This window comes from Acomys minous (genome assembly GCF_964271855.1).
Source record: "Acomys minous genome assembly, chromosome: 4".
Lineage (NCBI taxonomy): Eukaryota > Metazoa > Chordata > Mammalia > Rodentia > Muridae > Acomys > Acomys minous.
The window spans coordinates 74,969,016-74,983,028 of NC_140486.1; the positions used below are offsets into that span (position 1 = coordinate 74,969,016).

Genomic DNA, 14,013 nt, shown 5'->3' on the forward strand with positions numbered 1-14,013 from the left:
TGCCCTTTTGCTTTTCTCCATCCAATGGGTAACTTTTAATCTCAACAACCAAAATTTCTTTGATGTTGGATTTCTTTTCCTCAAACCCACAGCTATTTGGACAACTGTTTTCAAATACTGAAAGTCTCATAAAATAAAATAAAAGAATTGCTCACAATAAAATATTTCCATCATCTATTCAACTTGATAAATAAGTATTAATTCTTAACTTATGTTGGCTTTAATGCTAGAGTCTATATTCAATTACAATAAGCCCTTGTGGAGCTCACAACAGAAGGGTAAAGTTGATATGAATATATCGCTTATATTAGTCAGAATGATGTAAAATTTAAAGTGAACCAAAAACATGTTGCAGAAGTAAAGTAGGAGAAGCCCCTTTGTAATGAAAGGTGTCTGTTGGGAGTATTTCATTAAGAACTTTGAACTGGGGCATGTTGAAAGGTGAGCAACCTCATGGTAGAAAAGAGACAGACACAATCTGGAGCCTCATAACTGACAAATACAACAAAAGTGGAAAACCCTACTGAGGTGCCCAAAACTCTAAGACCTTACAGAACAGCTCTCAAGATACAGACACATATGAGAACTCCTACATCCCATGAAATAATAACAAGAACTAACAAATGGAACCACATGAAATTAAAATGTTTCTACACAGCAAAAAGTACAATTGAGTTATGAGACAGCTTACAGCAGAATGGGGGGGGGCGAATTCTTGCTATCTATATATCTGAAGGATGATTAAGATCTAAAACATACAAAGACTTTTAAAAAGTAGAAACTCCAAACTCCAAAAACCCTGAAGTAGGCAAATTGGAAGAAATAGAAATGGCCAGTGAATGTTTAACATCGTCAATCATCAGAGAAATGCAAATGGAAATTGCATGAGATGCCATCTAACGAAGGTCAGAATGACCATCACCAAGAAAACAAATGGCAAATGCTTCTAACAGTTCTGGGGATGGTCATTCCACCAGTGTTTTTTCATACCTGTGTATCCATATATATTCATGACTGTTATGCCCAGGCTAGGACTGGTGCTGGACAGTCAATGAAGACAGAGCTTTGCCTTGCCTTCCAGTCCAGAAAGTGCAGAAGGAAAAGTTCTGCAGGCAAGCAGAAGACCCTGAAGAGCCTTATCGGAAGAAACATGATCAATATGACTGTTCTGGGACCACTGTTCTTTCACAGAACATTAAATGAGTTTGTAGGAAGAAAAGTTACAGAAAGATGTGATATGTTGCACTTACACTGTCCCTGTGCTGTAATTTTTTGTGGTAGAAAAGCCATCAGCAATACTCAAAGCCCCCCCTCCACATACCCCAACAGAAATGAGTCACCAAAGGGTGAATCCAAGTGCAAAGAATTCTGCTTAACTGTCTTTAAGACCCCTTAGATGAGTAAAAGACCTTAAAGAATAACTCAGTTTCTCCAGGCTGAATGCTGGCTATGCCTGGCTGTTATCTGTTGGAGGCAGGCTGGTTAATTTGGAATGATTTCATAAGTCATCAGAAATGCTCTAATATGTGCAGGATTCTTTTTGGAGAATATGAAAGCATATTTAAACAGAGTATTATGTGGAGAAATTTAAGGTAGTTGCAGATTTTTCTATTATAATTAATACTACAGTTAATGATATGCACAGGTCTCAGTTCACACATAGCTAGAGAATAAACACCCAGAGTGAGAGGATGTCTATTCTTGACTTCAGTGCATATGAAAACTCCTCTTTTTCTTTTTCTTTTCTTTTCTGTCTCCTTGAGTGCAATATGAATGTGCGAAACCACAGGTGACTGGGTGAGTGAGTACACAGCAACCGCTGGTATCTGTCATCCTCTTCCACTGCCTTTGACATAGGATCTCTTGTTCCTTGCTGCCTATGACAAGCTAGCTGGACTATATACGTCACTGGAGTGCTAAAATTACAGAAGTACACTATTATGCCAGGCTTCGTGTGGATTCTGAAGAACCATACATCAATTTTTACGCTAGCGTGTCCTCACATTTCCATGGCATGGTGAGTGGTTTACTTATTGAGCCATCTCTCCAGCCCTAGATTCCTTCATTTTAAAGATATCCTTTTGTCCTAATTGGTACAAGATAAAAGTCTACATTCTTATTACTATAATGTGATGATTATTTAAATAAATTGGAAGAATCTGAAACATTAAAATCATGTAAGGGATCTGAGTTACTGTGGATGCTAACTGCTGGTGTTTCAGCAGTGAAGAACACTTGCTGCAGATGGGAACACATACAGAGACCCATAGTCAGAGAGCCTTGGTTCACGCTCCTCTGCAGGGAGGAACTTCTGCTCAGAGCACTCATGTAGCTGGTCTCCAGCACCCCAGAACACTTTTAAAGCAAAGGGAAGCAGGCTATCCAGATGAGTCCTGATAGGCTGTGGTCATATCATGGGGCAGTAGGTCCTCTTCTGTCAAAGGTCTAAAGGAGAAGAATAGGGTGAAAGGAGGCTAGAGGGACGGGAAGATACAAGTGAGGGGATAACAATCAGAATGTAATCTGAATAGATTATAATTTTTAAAAAGACAGCCAAGAAACAAAGAGCTAAGCTTTTAAATGTAACTTAAATTTCATATATTCTGTGTATAAGAGTCAGAGCTAAGCCAAAAGAAGAGAAGGGGAGAAAAGAAAAAGGCCAAGAGGACAAAAGACATCCAGAGAATTAAGGAAAACTCTGACCACTTGTTTCAGTTTGAGCAAGTGGGCTCGAATACCTCAAGTTGTCTTTACTTATACAGAATTTTGAAGCATTAGACATATACAACATCAGATTAACCTTTAATTGTTATCCAAAAATCTCAGTATTAAGTTTCTCTTCTTCTCTCCTACTTAGTGATTGACATATGTCCATATCAAAGCAGGATAGTATTACAATCCAAATGATTATGTCATAACTAAATGCACCTAAGTATTGCAAGCCAAATGATTATACCTAGCCAGGTACAAGCAGTTTGGTTTGTGTGCAGGCTAGGGGAAAACATGCAGTTTCAAAGTAAAAGCAATTAAAATCCAGAATAAGCCTCTAACAGTAAAAATAACTTTTACATCTTATTGTAATCTGAATCATGTAGTCATAATATATATTAAGTTTATAAGCCAATCTGAATCAATATAGTTATAATATGTATTAAGTTTATAAGCCAATTTTATATAATTATACAATGTGGTCCTACTCTATTACAACTTTCTCATTAAGCAGAAATAATTATCCTTTGTCATTATCCAATACTATTTTCTTCCTTGTCCGAGGTGGGAAAGAATCTACCCAATTTCTTTTGAGAGCATGACAAAATTTTTATTTAATTAATATACTCAGATTACATCTCAGTTGTTATCCCCTCACATTTATCCTCCCATTCCTCCCTTCCTCCCTCTTTCACCTTCTTCCATTCCATTAGATCTGTGACAGAAGGGAACCTCCTCCAACATCTTAAGGTCACAGCCTATCAGCTCTCTTCCTGGTAGCCTGCTTGGCCTTTCTCTGAGTACCACAAGGCCTCCCCACCATGGGGAAGTGGTCAAATATGGGGCACCAGAGTTCATGTCAGAATCAGTCCCGGCTCTCCACACAACTGTAGAGAATGTCCTGTCCCTGGCTAGATCTGAGTAGGGGTTCAATGTTTACTGCATGTGTTGTTCTTGGTTGGTGCAGTAGGTTGAACAGACACCCCTGGGTCCAGATATGCCTCTCATGATGTTCTTCTTATAGGTTTCTAGGACCATCTGGATCCTTCTATTTCCTCATTCTCCGATACTTCTCTCACCTGGGGTCCCAATAGGAGGTCTTGTGTCTATCCCAATCTCCTGGTTAGTGGAGACTTTCATGGAACATCCATTTGGGGCTAGTGTTTAATTATAAGTGAGTATATACCATGTGAGTCTTTCTGCTTCTGGGTTAACTCACTCAGGATGATAATTTCTAGTTCCATCCATTTGCCCATAAATTTATGGATATCTTTATTTTTAAAAGCTGAGTAGTATTCCATAGTGTAAATGTACCACAGTTTCTTTATCCATTCTTCATCTGAGGGACATTTTGGTTGTTTCCAGGTTCTGGCTATTACAAATTAGGCTGCTATGAATATGGTTGAGCAAATGTCCTTGTTGTGTGGTACAGCATCTTCTGGGTATACTCCAAGGAGTGGTATAGCTGGGACTTGAGGTAGCCCTATTCCTAGTTTTCAGAGAAAGAGCCAGATTGATTTCCAAAGTGATTGTCCAGGTTTGCACTCCCACCAGCAAAGAAGGAGTGTTTCCTTTTCTCCACAAGCTCAGCAGTATGTACTGTCATTTGAGTTCTTTTATCTTAGCCATTCTGATGGGTATAAGATGGCATCTCAGAATCATTTTGATTTGCATTTCTCTGATGACTAAGGATGGTGAGCATTTCTTTAACGGTTTCTCAGTCATTTGATGTTCCTCTGCTGAGAGTTTTCTGTTTAATTCTGAGACCCATTACTTAATTGGGTAATTTGGTTTGGTGGAGTTTAATTTCTTGTGCTCCTTATATATTTTGGATATTAGACTTTCGTCAGATGTAGGATTGGTGAAGATCTTTTCTCAGTCTGTAGGCTGTTGCTTTGTTCTTTTGGCAGTGTCTTTTGCCTTACAGAAGCTTCTCAGCCTCATGAGGTCCCATTTATTAATTGTTGACTTTAGAGTCTGGGCTGTTGGAGTTCTGTTCAGGAAGTTGTCTCCTGTGCCAATGTGTTCCATGCTCTTCCCCACTTTTTCCTCTAATAGATTTAGTGTGTCTGGCTCTATGTTGAGTTCTTTAATCCATTTGGACTTGAGTTTTGTGTATGGTGATAAATATGGGTTTACTTGCTTCTTTCTACATGTAAACATCCAGTTAGACCATTTGTTGAAGATGCTATCTTTTTTACATTGAATAGATGTGGCTTCTTTATCAAAAATCAAGTGTCCAAATGTGTGTGGATTTATTTATGGGTCTTCAATTCAATTCCATTGGTCCTCCAGCCTGTTGCTATGCCAGAACCATGCTGTTTTAATTACTGTTGCTCTATAGTACAGCTTGAGATCAAGAATGGAGATTCCTCTGGAGGATCTTGTATTGTACAGATTTACTATAGCTATTCTGTGGGGGTTTTTTCCATATGAAGTTGATAATTGATCTTGCAGTGTCTTCCAAAATTGTGTATGTATTTTGATAGGGATTGGATTGAATCTGTAAATTGACTTTGGTAAAGTGGCCATTTTTATTATCTTAATTATCTCAATCCACGAACAAGGGAGATCTTTCCATCTTCTGATGTCTTCTTCAATCTCCTTCTTTAGAGATTTGAAGTTTTTTTCAAACAAGTCTTTTACTTGCTTAGTTAGAGTTATTCCTAGATACTTTATATTTCTTGCGGCTATCGTGAAGGGTGTAGTTTCCCTAATTTCTTTCTCAGTACATTTGGTTGTTTGTATACAGGAAGTCTAATTTTTTTTTTTAAATTTTGTATCCAGCCACTTTTCTGAAGGTGTTTACCAGCTGTAGAAGTTCTCTGGTGGAATTTAGGGGGGTCACTTATGTATACTATCATATCATCTGCAAATAGGGATAATTTGACTTCCCCCTTTCCTATTTGTATCCCCTTTTGTTGTCTCATTGCTCTAGCTAGAACTTCAATAACTATATTGAAGCGATATGGAGAAAGTGGGCAGTCTTGTCTGGTCCCGGATTTTAGAGGAATCTCCTTGAGTTTCTCTCCAATTAATTTGATGTTGGCTATTGGCTTGCTGTATATAGCCTTTATTATGTTTAGGTATGTGTCTTGTATCCTTGATCTTTCCAAAAACTTTAATATGAATGAGTGTTGGACTTTGTTGAATGCTTTTTCGGCATCTAAGGAAATGATCATGTGTTTTTTTTTTCAGTTTGTTCATATGATGTGTTACACTGATGTATTTCCATATATTGAACCATCCCTGCATGACCAGAATGAAGCCTACTTGGTCATGGTGAATGATATCTTTGATGTGTTCTTGGATTTGATTTCCAAGTATTTTAATGAGTATTTTTGAATCAACGTTCATAAGAGAAATTGGTCTAAAAATCCCTCTCTTTGTTGGGTCTTCGTGAGGTTTAGATATCAAGGTGACTATGGCCTCAATGAAGGAATTTGGTAATGTTTAATCCATTTTCATTTTCTGCAGCAGTTTGAAAATATAAGTATTATCTCTTCTTTGAAGGTCTGATAGAATTCTGCACTAAAACCATCTGGCCCTGGGCTTTTTTTTTTTTTTTTTTTTTTTTTGGTTGGGAGACTATTAACAACCATTTCTATTTCTGTAAGAGAAATAGGACTATTTAATTTGTTTATCTGATCTTGATCAACTTTGGCAAGTGGAATACATCAAGAAAGTTGTCCATTTCCATTAGGTTTTCAAATTTTGTGGCATACAAGCCTTTGAAGCAGGACTTTATGATTCTTTGTATTTCTTCTGTGTCTGTTGTTATGTCTCCCTTTTCATTTCTGATTTTGTTGATTTGGACAGTATGTCTCTACCTTTTAGTTAGTTTGGTGAATGGTTTGTCTACCTTGTTGCTTTCTCAAAGAACCAGCTCCTGGTTTTGTTGATTTTTTGAATTGTTCTCTTTGTTTCTGATTTATTGATTTCAGCCCTGAGATTTGTTATTTCTGGCCATCTACTCCTTTTGGGTGTTTCTGCTTCTTTTTTTTTCTAGGGCTCCAGATGTGTCACTAAGTTGCCTATATGAGATCTTTCCAGTTTCTTTATGAAGGCCTCAAAAGATAGAAGAAGATTTAAATAATACTTTGTATCCCATCAGATCACCATGGACTAAATCTGGACTTCAACAATGACAGAAACAATAAAAAGTCTAAACCACACACATGGAAACTAAACAACTCTCTACTTAATGACAACTGAGTCAGGGAAGAAATAAAAAAAGAAATTAAGGACTTCCTAAAATTCAATGAAAATGAAGGAACAACATACCCAAATTTATGGGGCACATTGAAAGCAGCGCTAAGAGGAAAATTCATAGCACTAAGTGCCTTCATAAAAAAAAAACTGGAAAGATCTCATATAGGCAACTTAATGACACATCTGGAAGCCTTAGGAAAAAAAGAAGCAGAAACACCCAAAAGGAGTAGATAGATGGAAGAAAGCAAGTTGCAGCTGCCCAGAAAATGGTCAAATGTCAGAGAGCAATATGGAAAGAGAGAAAGAACATTCGCCAGGGTGCAGGAGACCTTGGTGCTGACTCCAGCTGTGATAGACAAATAACATGGACCAGGCCTTAGCCAAACTTTGGACTACTCCTGTAGCTTAAAAGCTTAACCAGTCCCCAAGATTGCTTCAAGGGCTAACCTCATCCAACAGCCTTTATTTCCAGAATCCTAATGGTACAGTTTGGTTCATCAAGGACTTGAATTTAATCTGTATTAAATAGGACTGACCTCAACTTACTATTAGCACACACTAGTCAATTCATCTGTAATGAGTCCCTGGTCCTCTGTTGGCCAGAAATGCCCACGATGGCAAAGCTGTTACTATTAAAAGAAATATATATATATATATATATATATATATATATAATTTCCATATTGTACTGTAGACATATTTGTAAGGCATTTTCTTAGATTGCTAATTGATATAGAAGGACCATCTCCCAGTGGGTAGTGCCACCCCTGAGAAGAAAGATTGAGGTTGCATTAAAGAGGTAGATGAAAAAGACTGAGAACAAACCATTGAGCAGCATTCTCCCATGGTTTCTACTTCAAGTTCCTGCCTTGCTAAAGTGTCTCACCTGTCTTCTCTGAGTAATGTACTGTTATAAAATATTAGCATTTTTTAACTTTAGGTAATTCTTTTAAAACATATAGGGTCTCATTCTCCATTGAGTGGAGAGTGGGGTCTGACTTTCACACCTACTCTGGTGCCTCATATTTGACCAAGTTCTCTGAATGGGGAGACCTGGTGGCACTCAGAGGAAGGATAGCAGGCTACCAAGAAGAGACTTGATACCCTATGAGCATACACAGGAGGAGGAAGTCCCCCTCAGTCACAGTCATAGGGGAGGGGAATAAGGGGACAATGGGAGAGAGGGAGGAATGGGAGGATACAAGGGAGGGGATAACCATTGAGATGTAATATGAATAAATTCTTTAAAAAATTCTTTAAAAAAAAATAATAAAATTCTTTTAAAAAACTATAGGGTCTCAAAAACAAATGTACATGCATACCATTTAATGGTCACTTCCATGGGACTCATACCTCCTTATCAAGCTGCCCATAGATATCAATTCAAAGCCTATAGCTAGTAAATATAATATCTGCAATGTATCCTAGGAGGACAGTGGCTAGAGGAGTCTTGGCCCCTCAGTCCACAGATAGCTCAAAGTTGCCAAGCTCCAGTTTCAAAAAGAGGATCTTGGGGCTGCCTCAAGTGCGACTCTCTAAAGTAGCTCAGAGTTTAAAACTATGATATGAAGATAAGTGAGTGGAGGATTGGGAGCTAAATGTAGAGAAAGCCAAAGGATATATTTGATGAGGCTGATATAAACAAAGAAGCCACTGCTGTGCACTCTGTCTTACAACAGACAAAATAGCATGGGGCTTTTCATGGGTTAGATTTGAGTGGTACAGGTCAGAGGAGATGATGTTGCCCATGGCATTTGGCAAAGATAAAAGAGCAAGATGGAGAGCAGATGGTCTCTATTTGAATTCTGTTAAAGGGAAATTACTTTACAGAAGTAGGAATTCAGGTTGCATAAGAGGAAAATCATGAGACCTGGTCTCTTAAAAACACTGATATTCTTCTAGGAAGCCTTTGAAAATACAGCAGACATCATTGTGTCTGCCATATCTAGAATACAAGGTTGACAAAACAAGAATTCAAGTCAGACATATATGAGACATTCGTATGTTGGTATATTGTATATGTAAGTTTTACACATATATATTTTATTTAATTATAATGATTTTTGTAATTATTTTAGAAATCCATTGAGTTTCTGAAACCTGACATTTCACTCCATCTTTTCTCTATAAAGGTACTGGGAATAAAACACATATTTCATATGATTCACATCAATATAATCACACAAAATTCATTCAACATGTCAAGAATGCTTAATAATTTCTGCTACTTATGTATTAATAAGAATTATGGATGAAAACATTAAGATGCCCTTTTCGCCAAGATGGTGCCAAAAGTGGAGAAGGAAGCGCCTGCCCCTCCCAAAGCAGAAGTCAAAGCAAAGGCCTTGAAAGCTAAGAAGGCAGTGCTGAAAGGCATCCACAGCCACAAGAAGAAGAAGATCCACAAGTCACACACCTCCCAGTGGCCAAAGACCCTGCAGCTCCAGAGGCAGCCCAAATACCCTAAAAGAGCGCACCCAGGAGAAACAAGCTTGACCATTATGCCATCATCAAATTCCCCCTGACCACCGAGTCAGCCATGAAGAAAATAGAGGACAACAACACGCTGGTGTTCATTGTGAATGTCAAGGCTAACAAGCACCAGATCAAACAGGTTGTGAAGAAACTCTATGACATTGATGTGGCCAATGTCAATACCCTGATAAGGCCTGACAGAGAGAAGAAGGCATATGTTCGACTGGCTCCTGATTATGATGCTCTGGATGTTGTCAACAAGATTGGGATCATCTAAACTGAGTCCAGCTGGCTAATTCTAAATACACACTTTTTTCACCATAAAAGAATTAAGATGTCACCATCAAGTTACATATGTTTAATTGAAATTATATTTCACAGAAAATGAAATTGAAATGGTATCTTATATAAAGAACATTCTTCAAAACCACAAAGAAAATAAGAGAAAAGCAAATACAAAAGAAGTCTGGAAAGACTGTTTTTTTTTTTTTTTAAGTAATGAGCTTTACAGACTGACTGAAAACATCAAGAAATCCTCCAAAGGATATTTGACGTTTGGTCAGCCAGTCAGAAGAGACTTGGCAGTTGGTCAAGAGAAATATAAATCAAAACTTCCCCTCCTCCATCATACAGTGCCCTCGAATCAGATGACAGCTAGCTAGTTCTTGGTCTCAGTTCTAAAAGTCAGTAACTTAAACATTTGGCTTTATGATCTGGCTTAACTTTCCTTTTCTTTCAGCCTGGAAAACATGTAGCTCCCACTCACACAGGATTTGGGGAAGACTATAATGATCATGCCAGCCATCGACATTGGTCTTTACTTTGGCCAGTGTCTGGGGCAAAGTTGTCATGTCTATCACTCACTGTAGAAGTCTGAGCTTTCAGCCAAGTGTTAGGAAGCACATTCTGCTATAGCAACAGACTAAACAGAGGAAAAGGCAGAGTAAGGAGAGGTGAGCACTTCCAAACTCAGGGAAGGATGAAAGGAAGACATTTCCAAACCGTAATCAGAGAACACAAGAAGCAAGATCATATGCATCCTGGTGGATGGCAAGATTAGTAGAAGTATAAATAATTATTTTCTAGCTAGTGTTTTGTCAATATGTTTTTTATGAATTTGTTTGATGCTTTGACTTGAATTTCTCATGGACTATGTACCCAAATACTAACTTCAAAAAAGAAAAAATTAAAAGCAGTCTTCAAAGGCTAATAATTTAAATAATAATGTAAGACTAATTCACCCTTTAAAGGCATTTCTATATAGGCTTCCAGGTAAAAGAGCAAGTTTTAGTACCATCAAATATAAGTTACAGAGGAAAAAGAAAGAGACTACTTTTCAGAGCTCTGTTTCATCACACACACACACACACACACACATACACACACACACACACACACACACACACACACACACACATACACCATTACCAGGCAAAAAATATTTTTTTTAAAATTTACTATTCACAAAAGAACAGAACCCCAACAGCCCAGACTCTAAAGTCAACAATTAATAAATGGGACCTCATGAGGCTGAGAAGCTTCTGTAAGGCAAAAGACACTGCCAACAGAACAAAGCAACAGCCTACAGACTGGGAAAAGATCTTCACCAACCCTACATCTGACAAAAGTCTAATATCCAAAATATATAAGGAGCACAAGAAATTAAACTCCACCAAACCAAATTACCCAATTAAGTAATGGGTCTCAGAATTAAACAGAAAATTCTCAGCAGAGGAACATCAAATGACTGAGAAACCGTTAAAGAAATGCTCACCATCCTTAGTCATCAGAGAAATGCAAATCAAAATGATTCTGAGATGCCATCTTATACCCATCAGAATGGCTAAGATAAAAAAACTCAAATGACAGTACATACTGCTGAGCTTGTGGAGAAAGGGAAACACTCCTTCTTTGCTGGTGGGAGTGCAAACCTGGACAATCACTTTGGAAATCAATCTGGCTCTTTCTCTGAAAACTAGGAATAGGGCTACCTCAAGTCCCAGCTATACCACTCCTTGGAGTATACCCAGAAGATGCTATACCACACAACAAGGACATATGCTCCACCATGTTCATAGCAGCCTTATTTGTAATAGCCAGAACCTGGAAACAACTTAAATGTCCCTCAGATGAAGAATGAATAAAGAAGCTGTGATACATTTACACACTCAGAATACTACTCAGCTATTAAAAATGAGGAGATCAGGCCGGGCAGTGGTGGCACACCCCTTTAATCCCAGCACTCGGGAGGGAGAGGCAGGTGGATCGCTGTGAGTTCAAGGCCAGCCTGGTCTACAAAGTGGGTCCAGGACAGCCAAGGCTACACAGAGAAACCCTGTCTCAAAAAACCAAAAAATAAAAAATAAAAAATAAATGAGGAGATCCATAAATTTATGGGCAAATGGATGGAACTAGAAATTATCATCCTGAGTGAGTTAACCCAGAAGCAGAATGACTCACATGGTATATACTCACTTATAATTAAACACTAGCCCCAAATGGATGTTCCATGAAAGTCTCCACTAACCAGGAGATTGGGATAGATACAAGACCTGCTATTGGGTCTCTAGGTGAGAGAAGTATCGGAGAATGAGGAAATATAAAGATCCAAAAGGTCCTAAAAACCTATAAGAAGAACATCATGACAGGCAGATCTGGACCCAGGGGTGTCTGCTCAACCTACTGCACCAACCAAGGACAATACATACAATAAACATTGAACCCCTACTCAGATCTAGCCAGGGACAGGACATTCTCCACAGTTGTGTGGAGAGCAGGAACTGACTCTGACATGAACTCTGGTGCCCCATATTTGACCACTTCCCCATGGTGGGGAGGCCTGGTGGCACTCAAAGAAAGGCTAAGCAGGCTACCAGGATGAGACTTGATAGGCTGTGACCATAGGGTGAGGGAGGCAGTCTTCTTCTGTCATAGACCTAGGGTAGGGGAATAGGCTTAAAGTGGGAGGGAAGGATGGAGGGAGGGAAAGAGGAATGGGAAGAGACAAGTAAGGGGATAACCATTGAGATGTAATCTGAATAATAAAAAAAAATACTATTCACAAAAGAATACAATTATGGCCAATGTAGGCCAGTACATTGAGGAGCTGGGTGAACGTTATTGAGAAAAGTCTGCTAGTGGTTCATGAACTTCTCTACTTTAGTTCAGTGACTGACTTTAAGTTGGTCTAATTCAGTGCTTCTTTTTATAAAATATTTTAACATGTACTATGATGGATGAAATTCTTACAAAATATCACATGTCAACATTTAACAAATCTGTATTTCCTAACTACAATACAAACAACTACTGAAAGACTTTTAATCCTCAACTATGATTACACAAAAGAATAATAACCTACTAACATAGATTAAATACAAGTATTAAAGCATTCATCTGGAGGCTGGAGAGATGGCTCAAGAGTTGGGGATGTTGCTTCTTTTCCATAGGATACAAGTTCAGATACAATAACCACACTGGAAAGCTAATAATCACTTGAAATTCCAACTCCATCTCCACAGCCTCCAATGCCCTATTATGACTTCCACAGCATCTGTATGCATGTGGCATATTCACACAGATATACATGGATAAAGGTGAAAATAATTATTTTAAACACTCACATACAGACTGCAGGTATGTTGTCTTGAACACCTAAGAATAGTGGCTATATGTAATCAACATACATGTACTTAGGAGTTGCATTCCAGAGAAATTTAGTATGTTCAGAAACCATTCTGAAGACACCTTTTGTTTGTATATGTAGAATGAAGTTATTTCCAGTCTTAAAGAATTGCAAATGCAGAAAGTGCTCTAACTCTCTACATCCCAAAAAAGGTAGCTCTGCCAGGTTCAACCATTAAATGTCAGTTCCAATTATTATGATACTAAAGAAATGTCTTTATACCCACCTAGGATTCTCATATAATGCAGTGCTCCATAGAATGCACATCTCCATTTAGTGGACTAGGGATAGTGTGCCCTGTCTTTTTACATTTACAAAAATGCTCTACGTGAATGAGTATTTTACTGATAGTCATCTTGTCCAGTATGGAGATGTGTACCAAATCAAGTTGGCCAGCTGAAGCAGCACCACAGCATTTTTGCCATTATAGACAGCATTGTTGGTTTTGTAGCACAGTGGACTTAATCAATCCCATACATTTAGAAAAATACACTTGTGCCTACATTTCTTTCTATGTAATTTTTGTTGGCTATTTAGGGCAGGGATGACTCCAAATTAAAAATTGACATGAAAATGTGTTACTCAGTATTAACCCACCAATAAATAGTAACCAAATTCCAGTTCTATTTTCCCCAAACCCTTTAAGACGCAAATTTTAAAAAAGTATTTTATTTATTCATATTTGATCCCGATTGTTATTACCTTGCTCTTATCCTCCAGTTTCCACCCTCTCTCCCTCTTCTGCCCCATTCCCCTCCCCCTGAACCCCAATGGTGGGGCTCCTCCCCCACCACTTGGTCATAGTCTATCAGGGCCCATCTGGGTAGCTTGCATCCCTTTCCTCCATATGCCCCCAAGGCCACCCTGGCAAGGGGAAGCAGTCAAATCACAGGCACCAGAGTTCATGTCAGAGGCGGTCCCCTTTCTCCCTC

The 14,013-nt window shown here is 38.4% G+C and overlaps 1 pseudogene across 1 annotated transcript; it reads left to right on the plus strand.

The window, feature by feature from the left end:
• Positions 1–9,203: 9,203 nt before the first annotated feature.
• LOC311595813 (large ribosomal subunit protein uL23-like) lies at positions 9,204–9,725 on the plus strand (annotated as a pseudogene). Its single transcript has one exon. The product of its transcript is annotated as a large ribosomal subunit protein uL23-like (transcript).
• Positions 9,726–14,013: the final 4,288 nt, after the last annotated feature.